Source organism: Capra hircus, chromosome 1 (assembly GCF_001704415.2).
Source record: "Capra hircus breed San Clemente chromosome 1, ASM170441v1, whole genome shotgun sequence".
In the NCBI taxonomy this organism is placed as follows: Eukaryota; Metazoa; Chordata; class Mammalia; order Artiodactyla; family Bovidae; genus Capra; species Capra hircus.
In genome coordinates, this window is record NC_030808.1 from 83,405,404 (window position 1) to 83,420,148 (window position 14,745).

Genomic DNA, 14,745 nt, shown 5'->3' on the forward strand with positions numbered 1-14,745 from the left:
TTAAATGCTTTGTGGTTAGGAGTTTACACAACAGCCAGGGGTGTGCTGTTTTGCTTGCTTTCCATCTGCCTCATGTGATTTAGAGGTAAACTCTGTGATTAAAAGTCCACCTGGAGCCTGATCCCACCTGCAGAGATTAGGAAGTTAATTAGTTTGCTTTATCCAAACCCACTCTAAGAGATTTTTTTGTTTTTTTTTTACCCTTCTTTCTTCCTCAGAGAAAGCTATGGATTTATTTTTAGTGCATTTCTTCAAAGGTCAGTGCTTAAATTATATTTTACCTTATTCTTTATCTCTGATCCAAGAGTGTTGTAGACATTATATAGACAGGAGAGGATTTAGACTTTGTTGGTTTGAGAGAAGGATGCTGTACATCTCTGGGCTTTGCTTACATGGTTCTCTCTGCAGGACCACCTCTGCCATCCTTCTGGGCCTGGCTGACTCTTGCAAAATCATCAGCCCTCAGTCTGATCTCACTTTTTCATGGAAACTTGCCTTGACCCAAATTCTGCTCTCACAGACTATTTCCACAGACTCTGTATTTCCACAGTACCCCTTGTATAATGCTATGGTATATGAAAATTATTTCTGCTTCTCCTATTAGACTGTGAACTACTCAAGAATAAGGGCCAATGCTTCTTTTCTTTTTTTCCCTTCTAGTCCAGCACATGGTAGGTTCTCAAGAAGTAATGTTGGTGAAATTTCCAGTTCTGATCTAGTTCATTTCAATCAAAGGGTGTTTGTTATATGGCGAGAAGCAGGACACTGAGAGAGAGAGGGGAACCCAACTTCTCACTCCTGCCTTTTCCTCCCGGAGTTATAGGGAGTTGAACTTGGTCTCCCTCTTTGGCTCAATTGCCTTCCAGAACATTGACCTATCAGTTTAGCAACTTCTGTGAGGAGCAGCATGCAAGAGGGTGAGCAGGGAGGTGGGTAACAGATAGAAGGGCCTCTTCCCTATTATCATTATATTGCTTTAAACTTACAATCTAATTGTACCTACTCAGTGGATGGAGTCATATGCTAAATTAAATGGGGGCATTTTCATATTATATTTGCAGCCTTTCCTGAGCCGCCACACTGAGGACGAGACATTGAGTGCTGCATGACCCAATGTGGAGGGAAAGCATTAAGGGGTAGAAACCCCATCGCAAAGCAAAAAAAAAAAAAAGAAAGAAAAATCGAGAGGCTACTCTTTAGGCCTAATTTACCTTTTCTGCTCTGTGCTCGTGCATAATTTCTTGTAAAATTGGTAGCATTTTCCTTTCCTAGAATGCAGTTTGTCTCTTGAGAAAGAGTAGCTGACCAGTTATTCCTCTTTCCTTCTTCCTGGCATTTGTTCATACTAGCTCACTGCCCCACCCCTTGTTCCTTTCAACATAAAACAGAGACAATGAGTAAGAAGGCTTGAAAGGAGAATTTGACGTGAACTTTGTTTCCTAGTTGCCATTTCAGGTTCCAAAGAATGAAACCACTCTTGTTCCTTTTTATGATTCCTATTTGTCACAGTTTGCATCTTCCTAAATGTTACAATGGTTACCAGACACCAGAACTTTTCCCAGGTTGCACAATGGTTTATAGGCAGGTGGCATGACATACAACAAGGAATGTAGGCACAACTGATGCACTAGGAGAGGAGAAAGACAGGATGCTCAGGGCAAGGAAAGGAGAGCTCTGTGCCTTAAATTAATGAGGATCTCTCATTGTGGTCGGGTTGGGTGAGTGCTGAAAGTCTTCCCACAGCTCGTTTTTTATCAGATCTTTGCTGAGTGCCATCAGTGTGTAGAGAGGTATGTTAGGTGCCATGAAGGACCACAAGACCATACAACAATATCTTGAATCTCACATGACTCTGTTGTTATGATATTCTGTGAAATATGTAAAGAAAATGCTATAAGAGCTCAGAAGAGAGAAGAAGCACTTTAGACAGGAAAAAAACAAGGAAAGCTTCAGGAGTGAAGTGGTCTTGACGGATGGATGAGATTTCCACATATAGATCAGAGAGGGACATTTCAGAGAGAGAGAACAGGATGGTGTTTAATAACTTTGGACACAGCTCAAACCTGGATTGAAATCCAGATGCTATGGTTGCTAGCTGTGTGATCTGGGGCAAGTGACTTGGCTTCTATTTCCAACCCCCCCACCCCCGCCCCCCGCCACTGGATTTGAAGTTTTAAATAGAGCTTGTTTAGGGAATTACAAACTATTGAGGTTGTCCATAACAGGGTGAGGATCCTTTTCAGATAGTAGTGAGAAATGGGATCTGGATAGATAGTTGGGAACAAACTGGGCAAGGTGTTTTCCACCAAGTTAAGAAGTTTAGGCACAGTGAGCAAGACCAGACCATTGGACATTCTGAGGAAGAAAAAATGGCAACCAGATGAAAGTGGTGGTGGTGTGCAGGATGGGCCAGAAGGAGGGGAGGAAGAGAGGGAGGGAGACCAGTTAGGGGATTCTTCCCTGTTGTTGTTCATGTCTGACTCTTTGTGACCCCATGGAGTGCAGCACGCTAGGCTTCTCTGTCCTTCACTATCTCCTGGAGTTTGCTCAAACTCATGGTTATTGACTTGGTAGTGCCATCCAACCATCTCATCCTCTGTCACCCCCTTTTCCTCCTGGCTTCAATCTTTCCCAGCATCAGGGGCTTTTCTAATGAGTTGGCTGTTTGCATCAGGTGGCCAAAGTATTGGAGCTTTAGCTTCAGCATCAGTCATTCCAATGAATATTCAGGGTTGATTTCCTTTAGGACTGACTGGTTTGACCTTTTTGCTGTTCAAGGGACTCTCAAGAATCTTCTCTAGCACCACAGCTCAAAAGCATCAATTCTTTGGCACTCAGCCTTCTTTGTGGTCCAGCTCTCATATCCACACATGACTACTGGAATAGGTGCAAAGTGAAGAGGGGGTGAGCTGCCTGAGGGCAAGAGGACTAGATAGAAGGGGATGGATGGAAGCAGCAGACACTGGGGACTGGTGGAGGGGGGAAGGAAGAGTGAGGAACCAGCCGTGATCCTTAGCTTGAGGAATTCTATTCACAGTCAGATCTTTATGCTTTTACATGTCTGCTGCTGCTGCTAAGTCACTTCAGTCATGTCCGACTCTGTGCGACCCCATAGATGGCAGCCTACCAGGCTTCTCCATCCCTGGGATTCTCCAGGCAAGAACACTGGAGTGGGTTGCCATTTTGAGGTCTCATTTTAAACATGCCTTCAGTGGCTACAGAGTGGTTTGAAAAGGCATTAGTAACATATTCTGAGGCACAGAAATGGTCAACTTTTTAAAAATTTAAATTGCTTTTCTAAAAATCGTATTTGTATAACTAAGCATACATTTTTATTACCCTATTCCTCTATTTGGTTTCTATGTTAAACTCACAGTTATGTGTTCATTACTTGAGAGGGCTTGGAGAAGTTACTTTTATTAGAAAGAAACAAGAGCCATATTTCATAACTGTGAATTTTATGATTATCTACTATTTCTATAAGTCTTTTTCTATAATGAATCTGTTGAGAAGCCTATTTAAGTTTGAAAAATTCTTCCATGTCCATTTTCCTCCCAAAGAGTCTGATGAATAGTCCTTGAGAAGACTCATATCCTCTTTTATGATATGATATTCTATGATTCTCTCATAGAATGCTGTCTGACATTTCTACTTTGGGAGGAGGGGAGGAGGACAGCATTATTATTTGGCCTGTGAATTCTAAACAGACTTGCTCCTTTGTATCAAAAGACTGAATGGGATTGTAACAATCTGTCAGCTTTAAAAACCAGCCTTATCAGAGAAGTGAGTTTGATCTGAGCTTCTTACTATTATGAAGGCAATGGAAAAAGCCCCTGATTTTAAGTAGTTTTAAATACTATAAATAGGAAAAGTGCTGCTTTGATTGAGTAGCTAAGGCAAGATGTGTTGTTTCCTGGTCTGGCTGTGGAATTGCTCCCCTAAATCAGGAAAATGGAATCATTCATTTGACTTCTAGGATAGAAGTTCAGAGTGGGGAGTCTTATTGGGCTGTAGTCTTGTACAAGATGGATGAATTTGCTTCAGAACCCTCTGGAAGGATACCTTGAGAGACCAGACCTTAGGCACACAAGTGAGGCTCAAAATTAGAGCACATCCCGTAGACTTATAAATAAATGTTTGATGTTGGCAAGTAAGTCTTATATGCTAGGAGTATTTGAATGGATTATATTAGAGGATAGGAAAAAAATTTAATATGCCATATTCCTGTTCTTCTGTATGTAAGAACCAGGGAGTCTAACATTTCTCCCTAGTAGAATAACTTAGTGTGTATAAGACATTTGTTATTTTGCTTAGGTGATTGTTTTAGAATACTGCACTATATTCTGCCTTTTTGTCATCCTGTGAGGTAGGGGCTCAATTTCTTTTTTCTGATAATTCAGGTTTTTTTAGACATTCAAAACACAGCCTCTTGCTTGTATTCATAGGTTCTAATAGAGAAGGAAATGGCAACCCACTCCAGTACTCTTGCCTAGAAAATTCCATGGATGGAGGAGCCTGGTGGGCTACAGTCCATGGGGTTGCAAAGAGTCGGACACAACTGAGCGACTTCACTTCAATGATTGTAAATATCTGGAGTCTTTTCTTACTCAGTGGTATTATCGATTATAAAACAGATAATTGCTCTAGCTTTGTGAAAAATTGTCTTGGTATTTTGATAGTGATTGTATTGAATCTGTAGAATGCCTTGGGTAGTTTGGTCACTGTCATGATACTAATTCTTTTAATCCATTAACTTGGTATATCTTTCCATTTGTTTGTATTGTCTTCAACTTCTTTCATCAAGGTCTTATAATTTTCCCAGTACAGAGCCTTTAACTACTTTTTAAAAAAATTATTTATTTGTTTATTTATTTTAATTGGAGGCTAATTACTTTACAATATTATAGTGGTTTTGCCATATGATGACATGAATCAGCCATGGGTGTATATGTGTTCCCCATCCTGAACCCCCCTCCCACCTCCCTCTCCATCCCATCCCTCAGGGTCATCCCAGGGACCCCGAGCACCTTGTCTCATGCATCGAACCTGTACTGGCAATCTGTTTCACATATGATAATATGCATGTTTCAATGCTATTCTCTCAAATCATCCCACCCTCACCTTTTCCCACAGAGTCCAAAAGACTGTCCTTTACATCTGTGTCTCTTTTGCTGTCTTGCATATAGGGTTATCATTACCATCTTTCTAAATTCCATATATATCTGCTAGTATACTGTATTGGTGTTTTTCTTTCTGACTTACTTCACTCTGTATAACAGGCTCCAGTTTCATCCACCTCATTAGAACTGATTTAAGTGCATTCTTTTTAATGGCTGAATAATATTCCATTGTGTATATGTATGACAACTTTCTTATCCATTCATCTGCTGATGGACATCTAGGTTGCTTCCATGTCCTGGCTGTTGTAAACAGTGCTGTGATGAACACTGGGGTACACGTGTCTCTTTCTTTCTTTTTTTTTTTTTTACACGTGTCTCTTTCAATTCTGGTTTCCTTGGTGTGTATGCCCAGCAGTGGGATTGCTGGGTCGTATGGCAGTTCTATTTCCAGTTTTTTAAGGAATCTCCACACTGTTCTCCATAGTGGCTGTGCTACTGCTGCTAAGTCGCTTCAGTCATGTCTGACTCTGTGCGACCCCATAGACGGCAGCCCACCAGGCTCCCCCGTCCCTGGGATTCTCCAGGCAAGAACACTGGAGTGGGTTGCCATTTCCTTCTCCAATGCATGAAAGTGAAAAGTGAAAGTGAAGTCACTCAGTCATGTCCGACCCTTAGCGACCCCATGGACTGCAGCCTACCAGGCTCCTCCGTCCATGGGATTTTCCAGGCAAGAGTACTGGAGTGGGGTGCCATTGCCTTCTCCAATAGTGGCTGTACTCATTTGCTTTCCCACCAACAGTGTGAGAGGGTTCCCTTTTCTCTGCACCCTCTCCAGCATTTATTGTTTGTAGACTTTTTGATAGCCCCTATTCTGACTGGCATGAGATGGTACCTCATGGTGGTTTTGATTTGCATTTCTCTGATAATGAGTGATGTTGAGCATTTTTTCATGTGTTTGTTAGCCATCTGTATGTCTTCTTTGGAGAAATGTCTGTTTAGTTCTTTGGCCCATTTTTTGATTGGGTCGTTTATTTTTCTAGAATTGAGCTGCAGGAGCTGCTTGTATATTTTTGAGATTAATTCTTTGTCAGTTGCTTCGTTTGCTATTATTTTCTCTCATTCTAAAGGCTGTCTTTTCACCTTGCTTATAGTTTCCTTTGTTGTACAAAAGCTTTTAAGTTTAATTAGGTCCCATTTATTTTTGCTTTTATTTCCATTACTCTGGGAGGTGGGTCATAGAGGATCCTGCTGTGATTTATGGCAGAGAGTGTTTTGGCTATGTTTTCTTCTAGGAGTTTTATAGTTTCTGGTCTTACATTTAGATCTTTAATTCATTTTGAGTTTATTTTTGTGTATGGTCCCTTTAACTCCTTAGTTAGATTTATGCCTAGATTTTTTTTTGATGCAATTATAAATGAGATTGTTTCCTAATTTCTATTTCTGGTAGTTTGTGTTAATATACAGAAATGCAACAGATTTCTGAATATTCATTTTGTATCCCGCAACTTTACTGAATTCATTGATGAGGCCCGTTAGTTTTCTGGTGGCATCTTTAGGATTTTCTATGTATAGTATCATGTCATCTGCAAACAGAGTTTTACTTCTTCCTTTCCAATTTGGATTCTTTTAATTTTCCCTGCTGTCTTATTGCTGAGGCTAGGACTTCCAATATTATGTTGAATAAAAGTGGCAAGAGTGAGTTCTTGTCTTGTTCCTGATCTTAGAAGGAAATGCATTAGACTTTACATGGTTGAGCATGGTGTTAGCTCTGGGCTTTATTGAATTTTTTTTAAAATTGAAGTAGAGTTACAGGGCTATGCTGGTGACTTAGACCATAAAGAATCTGCCTGCAATGCAGGAGAACAGGTTCAATCCCTAGATTGGGAAGATCCCCTGGAGAAGGTAATGGCTACCCACTCTAGTATTTTTGTCTGGAGAATTATATGTACAGAGGAGCCTGATGGGCTACAGTCCATGTCGAAATGAGTAGGATACAACTGAGCAACTAACACTTTACTTTGCTTCTCTTGATTTACAACGTTGTGTTACTTTCAGGTGTACAACAAAGTGATTATGTGTGTGTGTGTGTGTGTGTGTGTATCTCTTTTCTTTTTCAGATTCTTTTCCATTATAGGTTATTACAAAATATTGACTATAGTTCCCTGTGCTATCCAGTAGGCATCTATTGGTTATCTATTTTATATATGGTAGTGTATCTATGTGAGATGAGTGCAATTGTGCGGTAGTTTGAGCATTCTTTTGCATTGCCTTTCTTTGGAATTGGAATGAAAACTGACCGTTTCCAGTCCTGTGACCACTGCTGAGTTTTCCAAATTTGCTAGTATATTGAGTGCAGCACTTTCACAGCATCATCTTTCAGGATTTGAAACAGCTCAACTGGAATTCTATCATCTCCACTAGCTTTGTTCATAGTGATGCTTTCTAAGGCCCACTTGACTTCACATTCCAAGATGTCTGGCTCTAGATTAGTGATCACATCATCATGATTATCTGGGTCGTGAAGATCTTTTTTGTATAGTTCTGTGTATTCTTGCCACCGCTTCTTAATATCTTCTGCTTCTGTTAGGTCCATACCATCTCTGTCCTTTATCGAGCCCATCTTTGCATGCAATGTTCCCTTGGTATCTCTAATTTTCTTGAAGAGATCTCTAGTCTTTCCCATTCTGTTGTTTTCCTCTATTTCTTTGCATTGATTGCTGAAGAAGGCTTTCTTATCTCTTCTTGCTATTCTTCGGAACTCTGCATTCAGATGCTTATATCTTTCCTTTTCTCCTTTGCTTTTTGCTTCTCTTCTTTTCACAGCTATTTGTAAGGCCTCCCCAGACAGCCATTTTGCTTTTTTGCATTTCTTTCCCACGGGGATGGTCTTGATCCCTGTCTCCTATACAATGTCACGAACCTCATTCCATAGTTCATCAGGCACTCTATCAGATCTAGGCCCTTAAATCTATTTCTCACTTCCACTGTATAATCATAAGGGATTTGATTTAGGTCATACCTGAATGGTCTAGCTGTTTTCCCTACTTTCTTCAATTTAAGTCTGAATTTGGTAATAAGGATTTTATGATCTGAGCCACCGTCAGCTCCTGGTCTTGTTTTTGTTGGCTGTATAGAACTTCTCCATCTTTGGCTGCATAGAATATAATCAATCTGATTTTGGTGTTGACCATCTGATGATGTCCATGTGTAGAGTCTTCTCTTGTGTTGTTGGAAGAGGGTGTTTGCTATGACCAGTGCATTTTCTTGGCAAAACTCTGTTAGTCTTTGCCCTGCTTCATTCTGCATTCCAAGGCTAAATTTGCCTGTTACTCCAGGTGTTTCTTGGCTTCCTACTTTTGCATTCCAGTCCCCTATAATGAAAAGGACATCTTTTTTGGGTGTTAGTTCTAAAAGGTCTTGTAGGTCTTCATAAAACCATTCAGCTTCTTCAGCATTACTGGTTGGGGCATAGACTTGGATAACTGTGATATTGAATGGTTTCCCTTGGAGACGAACAGAGATCATTCTGTCGTTTTTGAGATTGCATCCAAGTACTACATTTTGGACTCTTTTGTTGACCATGATGGCTACTCCATTTCTTCTGAGGGATTCCTGCCCGTAGTAGTAGATATAATGGTCATCTGAGTTAAATTCACCCATTCCAGTCCATTTTAGTTCACTGATTCCTAGAATGTCGACGTTCACCCTTGCCATCTCTTGCATGACCACTTCCAATTTGCCTTGATTCATGGACCTGACATTCAAGGTTCCTATGTAATATTGCTCTTTACAGCATTGGATCTTGCTTTCTATCACCAGTCACATCCACAAGTGGGTATTGTTTTTGCTTTGGCTCCATCCCTTCATTCTTTCTGGAGTTATTTCTACACTGATCTCCAGTAGCATATTGGGCACCTAATGACCTGGGGAGTTCCTCTTTTGGTATCCTATCATTTTGCCTTTTCATACTGTTCATGGGGTTCTCAAGGCAAGAACATTGAAGTGGCTTTCCATTCCCTTCTCCAGTGGATCACATTCTGTCAGACCTCTCTACCATGACCCGCCCATCTTGGGTTGCCCCGCAGGCAAGGCTTGGTTTCATTGAGTTAGACGAGGCTGTGGTCCTAGTGTGATTAGATTGACTAGTTTTCTGTGAGTATGGTTTCAGTGCGTCTCCCCTCTGATGCCCTCTTGCAACACCTACCATCTTACTTGGGTTTCTCTTACCTTGGGCGTGGGGTATCTCTTCACACCTGCTCCAGCAAAGCTTAGCCGCTGCTCCTTACCTTGGCCGAGTGTTATCTCCTTACCGCCGCTGTTCCTGACCTTCAACGTGGGATAGCTCCTCTAGGCCCTCCTGTGCCTGCGCAGCAACCGCTCCTCCGGTTGCTCCTCCCAGCTGCCACCACTGGCCTCCAGCGCGAGGTGGCTTCTCCCGGCCACCACTGGCCTCGGATGTGGGGTAGCTCCTCTCAGCCGCCGCTCTTGACCTCGGATGCAGGATGTCTCCTCCTGGCCGCCACTGACCTTGGACGCAGGGTAGCTCCTCTGGGCCGCCTGCGCTCAGTGCGCCGGCTGGCAGAATGCTCAACTACCGCACAATTGCACTCATCTCACATGCTAGTACAGTAATGCTCAAAATTCTCCAAGCCAGGCTTCAGCAATACGTGAACCGTGAACTCCCTGATGTTCAAGCTGGTTTTAGAAAAGGCAGAGGAACCAGAGATCAAATTGCCAACATCTGCTGGATCATGGAAAAAGCAAGAGAGTTCCAGAAAAACATCTATTTCTGCTTTATTGACTATGCCAAAGCCTTTGACTGTGTGGATCACAATAAACTGTGGAAAATTCTGAAAGAGATGGGAATACCGGACCACCTAACCTGCCTCTTGAGAAATCTGTATGCAGTCCAGGAAGCAACAGTTAGAACTGGACATGGAACAACAGACTGGTTCCAAATAGGAAAAGGAGTGCGTCAAGGCTGTATATTGTCACCCTGCTTATTTAACTTATATGCAGAGTACATCATGAGAAACGCCGGACTGGAAGAAACACAAGCTGGAATCAAAATTGCCTGGAGAAATATCAATAACCTCAGATATGCAGGTGACACGCCCCCTTATGGCAGAAAGTGAAGAGGAGCTAAAAAGCCTCTTGATGAAAGTGAAAGAGGAGAGTGAAAAAGTTGGCTTAAAGCTCAACATTCAGAAAACGAAGATCATGGCATCTGGTCCCATCACTCCATGGGAAATAGATGGGGAAACAGTGAAAACAGTGTCAGACTTTATTTTTTGGGGCTCCAAAATCACTGAGGATGGTGACTGCAGCCATGAAATTAAAAGACGCTTACTCCTTGGAAGAAAAGTTATGACCAACCTAGATAGTATATTCAAAAGCAGAGACATTAATTTGCCGACTAAGCTCGGTCTAGTCAAGGCTATGGTTTTTCCAGTAGTCATATATGGATGTGAGAGTTGGACTGTGAAGAAGGCTGAGCGCCAAAGAACTGATGCTTTTGAACTGTGGTGTTGGAGAAGACTCTTGAGAGTCCCTTGGACTGCAAGGAGATCCAACCAGTCCATTCTGAAGGAGATCAACCCTGGGATTTCTTTGGAAGGAATGATGCTAAAGCTGAAACTCCAGTACTTTGGCCACCTCATGCGAAGAGTTGACTCATTGGAAAAGACTCTGATGCTGGGAGGGATTGGGGCAAGAGGAGAAGGGGACGACAGAGGATGAGATGGCTGGATGGCATCACCGACTCAATGGACACGAGTCTGAGTGAACTCTGGGAGTTGGTGATGGACAGGGAGGCCTGGCGTGCTGCAATTCATGGGGTCGCAAAGAGTTGGACACGACTGAGCGACTGAACTGAAGTGTATCTATGTTGGGGCTTCCCAGGTGACTCAGTGGTAAAGAATCCTCCAGCCAATGCAAGGAGATGCAGGAGTTCAGTCCCTGAGTCAGGAAGATCCCCTGGTGGAAGAAATGGCAACCCACTCCAGTATTCTTGCCTGGAGAATCTCATGGACAGAAGAACCTGATGTACTGCAGTCCGTAGGGTCACAAAGAGTCAGACATGACTGAGTGACTGAGCATGCACGCGCATGTATGTTAATCCCACACTCCTAATTTATCCCCCCGCCCCTTTCCCTTTTGGTAATCATAAGTTTGTTTTCTGTGTATGTGAGTCTATTTCTGTTTTATAAATAAGTTCATCTGTATAAATTTTTTTTTTAGATTCCACATATGAGTGATATATGAGATTTGTCTTTCTTTTTCTGGTTTACTTTGCTTAGTATGATAATTCTAGGTCTGTTCATATTGCTACATTATTTCATTCTTTCTTATAGCTAAATAATATTCTATTGTGTATATACATCTCATCTTCTTTATCCATTCATCTGTTGATAGGCATTTAGGTTACCTCCCATCTTGGCTATTCTAAAGAATACTTCAGTGAACACTGGGGCTCATGTCTCTTTCCAAGTTATGGTTTTCTGCAGGTATTTGCCCAGGAGTGGGATTGCAAGATCGTATGATAACTCTAGTTATGTCGAAGTATGTCCCTTTTATAACCCATTTATGTCCCCTTTATAACTTTGTTGAGAGTCTTTTTGAAATCATAAATGGATGTTCAACTTTGTCAAAAACATTTTCTGAATCTATTGAAATGATCATATGACTTTTATTCTTTAATTTGTTAATATGCCATATTAATATTCTTATTATTGATTCAATTTTGCCACTGGTAATTGGTATGAAATATTTTTTTATTGTTCAGCCTTGGGAGATTATACAGTTCTAGGAATTTGTCCATTTATTCTAGGTTGTCCTTTGTCCACTGACTGACTTTTGGGTATTAAATCATTTTTGTGTTCATGGGATAAAGCCCGCTTGACTGTAGTGTATGATTCCTTTGTTATATTGTTGAATTTGGTTTGCTAATATTTTGTTGGATGATTTTTGCATCTATGTTCGTCACTGATATTAGCCTATAATTTGCTTTTTTGATGATATCTTTGTTTTGGTATCAGGGTGATGCCAGCCTCATAGAATGAGTTAGGAAGTGTACCTTCCTGGGCAATTTTTTGGAATAATTTGCGAAGGATAGGTGTTAACTCTTCTCTAAATGTCTGATAGAATTCACCTGTGAAGTGATCTGGTCCTGGACTTGGGTTTCTCGGAATTTTACTTATTATTGATTCAGTTTTATTACTGGTAATTGGTCTGTTCATACTTCTGTTTCTTCATTGTTCAGTCTTGGGAGATTGTACAGTTCTAGGAGTTTGTCTATGTTTTCTAGGTTGTCCATTTTATTGGCATATACTTGTTCATAGTAATTGCTTATGATCATTTATGTTATGTTTCAGTGGTATCGGTTATAACATCTTTTCATTTATGACTTTATTAATATAGATTGTCTGTTTTTTTCTTGATGAGTTTGGCTAAAGGTTCATCAATTTGGTTTTCTAAAATTGGTATGTAAACACCAAAGACCCCATATAGCCAAAATAATCTTAAGAAAGAAGAACAAAGCTGAAGGGATTATACACACTGGTTTCAAACTATACTGCAAAGCTATAGTAATCAAAGCAGTATAATACAGGCACAAAACAGAAACATAGATCAATGATACAGAATAGAGATCCCAGAAATGAGCCTACATTCAAATAGGCAATTAATTTATGACAAAGAAGGCAAAAATATACAACAGAGAAAAGACAGCCTCTTAAACAAGTGATGCTGGAAATACTGGATAGCTACATGCAAAAGAATCAAGTTGGACTACTCTCTCACACCACACACAAATAAATTCAAAATGGATTAAAGATGTAAATGTAAGACCTGAAACCATAAAGCTCCTAGAAGAAAACATAGGTTATATATTCTTTGACATGGTATTTGTAATTTTTTTTGGATATGTCTCTGCAGGCAAGAGAAACTAGTTCAGTCACTTAGTTGTGTCTGATTGGTTGAGACCCCATGAACCACAGCATGCCAGGCCTCCCTGTCCATCACCAACTCCTGGAGTTTACTCAAACTCATGTCCATTGAGTCAGTGATGCCATCCAACCATCTCATCCTCTGTCATCCCCTTCTCTTCCTGCCCCCAATCCCTCCCAGCATCAGGGTCTTTTCAAATGAGTCAGCTCTTCACATCATGTGGCCAAAGTATTGGAGTTTCAGCTTCAATATCAGTCCTTCCAATGAATACCCAGGACTGATCTCCTTTAGGATGGACTGGTTGGATCTCCTTGCAGTCCAAGGGACTCTCAAGAGTCTTCTCCAACACCACAGTTCAAAAGCATCTATTCTTCAGCACTCAGCTTTCTTTATAGTTCAACTCTCACATCCATACATAACTACTGGAAAAACCATAGCCTTGACTAGACAGACCTTTGTTGGCAAAGTAACGTCTTTGCTTTTAAATATGCTGTCTAGGTTGGTCATAACTTTCCTTCCAAGGAGCAAGCATCTTTTAATTTCATGGCTGCAGTCACCATCTGCAGTGATTTTGGAGCCCCCCAAAATAAAGTCAGCCACTGTTTCCACTGTTTCCCCATCTATTTGCCATGGAGTGATGGGACCAGATGCCATGATTCTTAGTTTTCTGAATGTTGAGCTTTACGCCAACTTTTTCACTCTCCTCTTTCACTTTCATCAAGAGAAACGAAAGCAAAAATAAATAACTGGATCTGTATCAAACTAAAAACCTTTTTGCCTAGCAAAGGAAAATATTCATGTCAATAAAACAAAAAGTCCACTTACTGAATGGAAAAAGATATTTGCAAATGATATATCTGATAAGGGATTAATATCCAAAATATACAAAGAATGTATGCAATCTAACATCAGAAACAAACAGGGGGTTGATCCCGAGAACGTTGAGCATATGAAAATTCTCCTATGCTCAAGTTGCTTATGCAAAGTGGTACAGTACAGTCAGCTGTCCATATCCACAGATGTGGAGCCTACAGATATGGAGGGCCAATTGTACCTGTTGATTTCACTACTATGTATTTACATTGTTCTTTACTCTCAGCCTTTAAGTTCTTCTACCTATATTCTACTTTTCATTACTAGGAATTATAATGTATTTTACACATTACTATAAATGTTTTTCTTTTTGATTATAGGTTGATCCTAAATAACAGAAATCAGTGGAATGCATTTATATATGTAATATGATTGGACCTCTGGAATGAGAGATGTAATCCTAAATCCTTAAACCTGTGTCACTCAAAGGAGAGTGCTATAAATGTTATGGTAAAATAGGTTCTCTTTTCTCATACTCCATGGGTTGCTCAAAGTCATGCCACAGTTTAATTTATTTCAGACTTGGACAATGACTTTTTATGTACCTTTTCCCCTAGCATTTTTAATTGCCTTTGTTTTTTTTCTTGTTTATAGCATGGCATGTATCTTTATTATATTATTAACATCTTATAGATTCTTTATCATAGAATTCATCTAATGCATACATTTTCTTCTTGGAGATATTCTTTCAAGCCTCTCTGAGCTATTCATAATACAGCCTGGTTGCTGTGTAAAGCTGCTGCAAGTTGTCAACCTGGGATTGTTTTTTATCTCAGGAAGGTCATTCTTCATTTTGGGATTTCTT

At 40.5% G+C, this 14,745-nt stretch overlaps 1 protein-coding gene across 1 annotated transcript in view; it reads left to right on the forward strand.

Moving 5' to 3' along the window:
- The window catches only part of MCF2L2 (MCF.2 cell line derived transforming sequence-like 2), a 280,616-nt gene that overhangs the window by 72,205 nt on the left and 193,666 nt on the right, over window positions 1-14,745 (forward strand). The gene's annotated exons all lie outside the window — the stretch shown is intronic.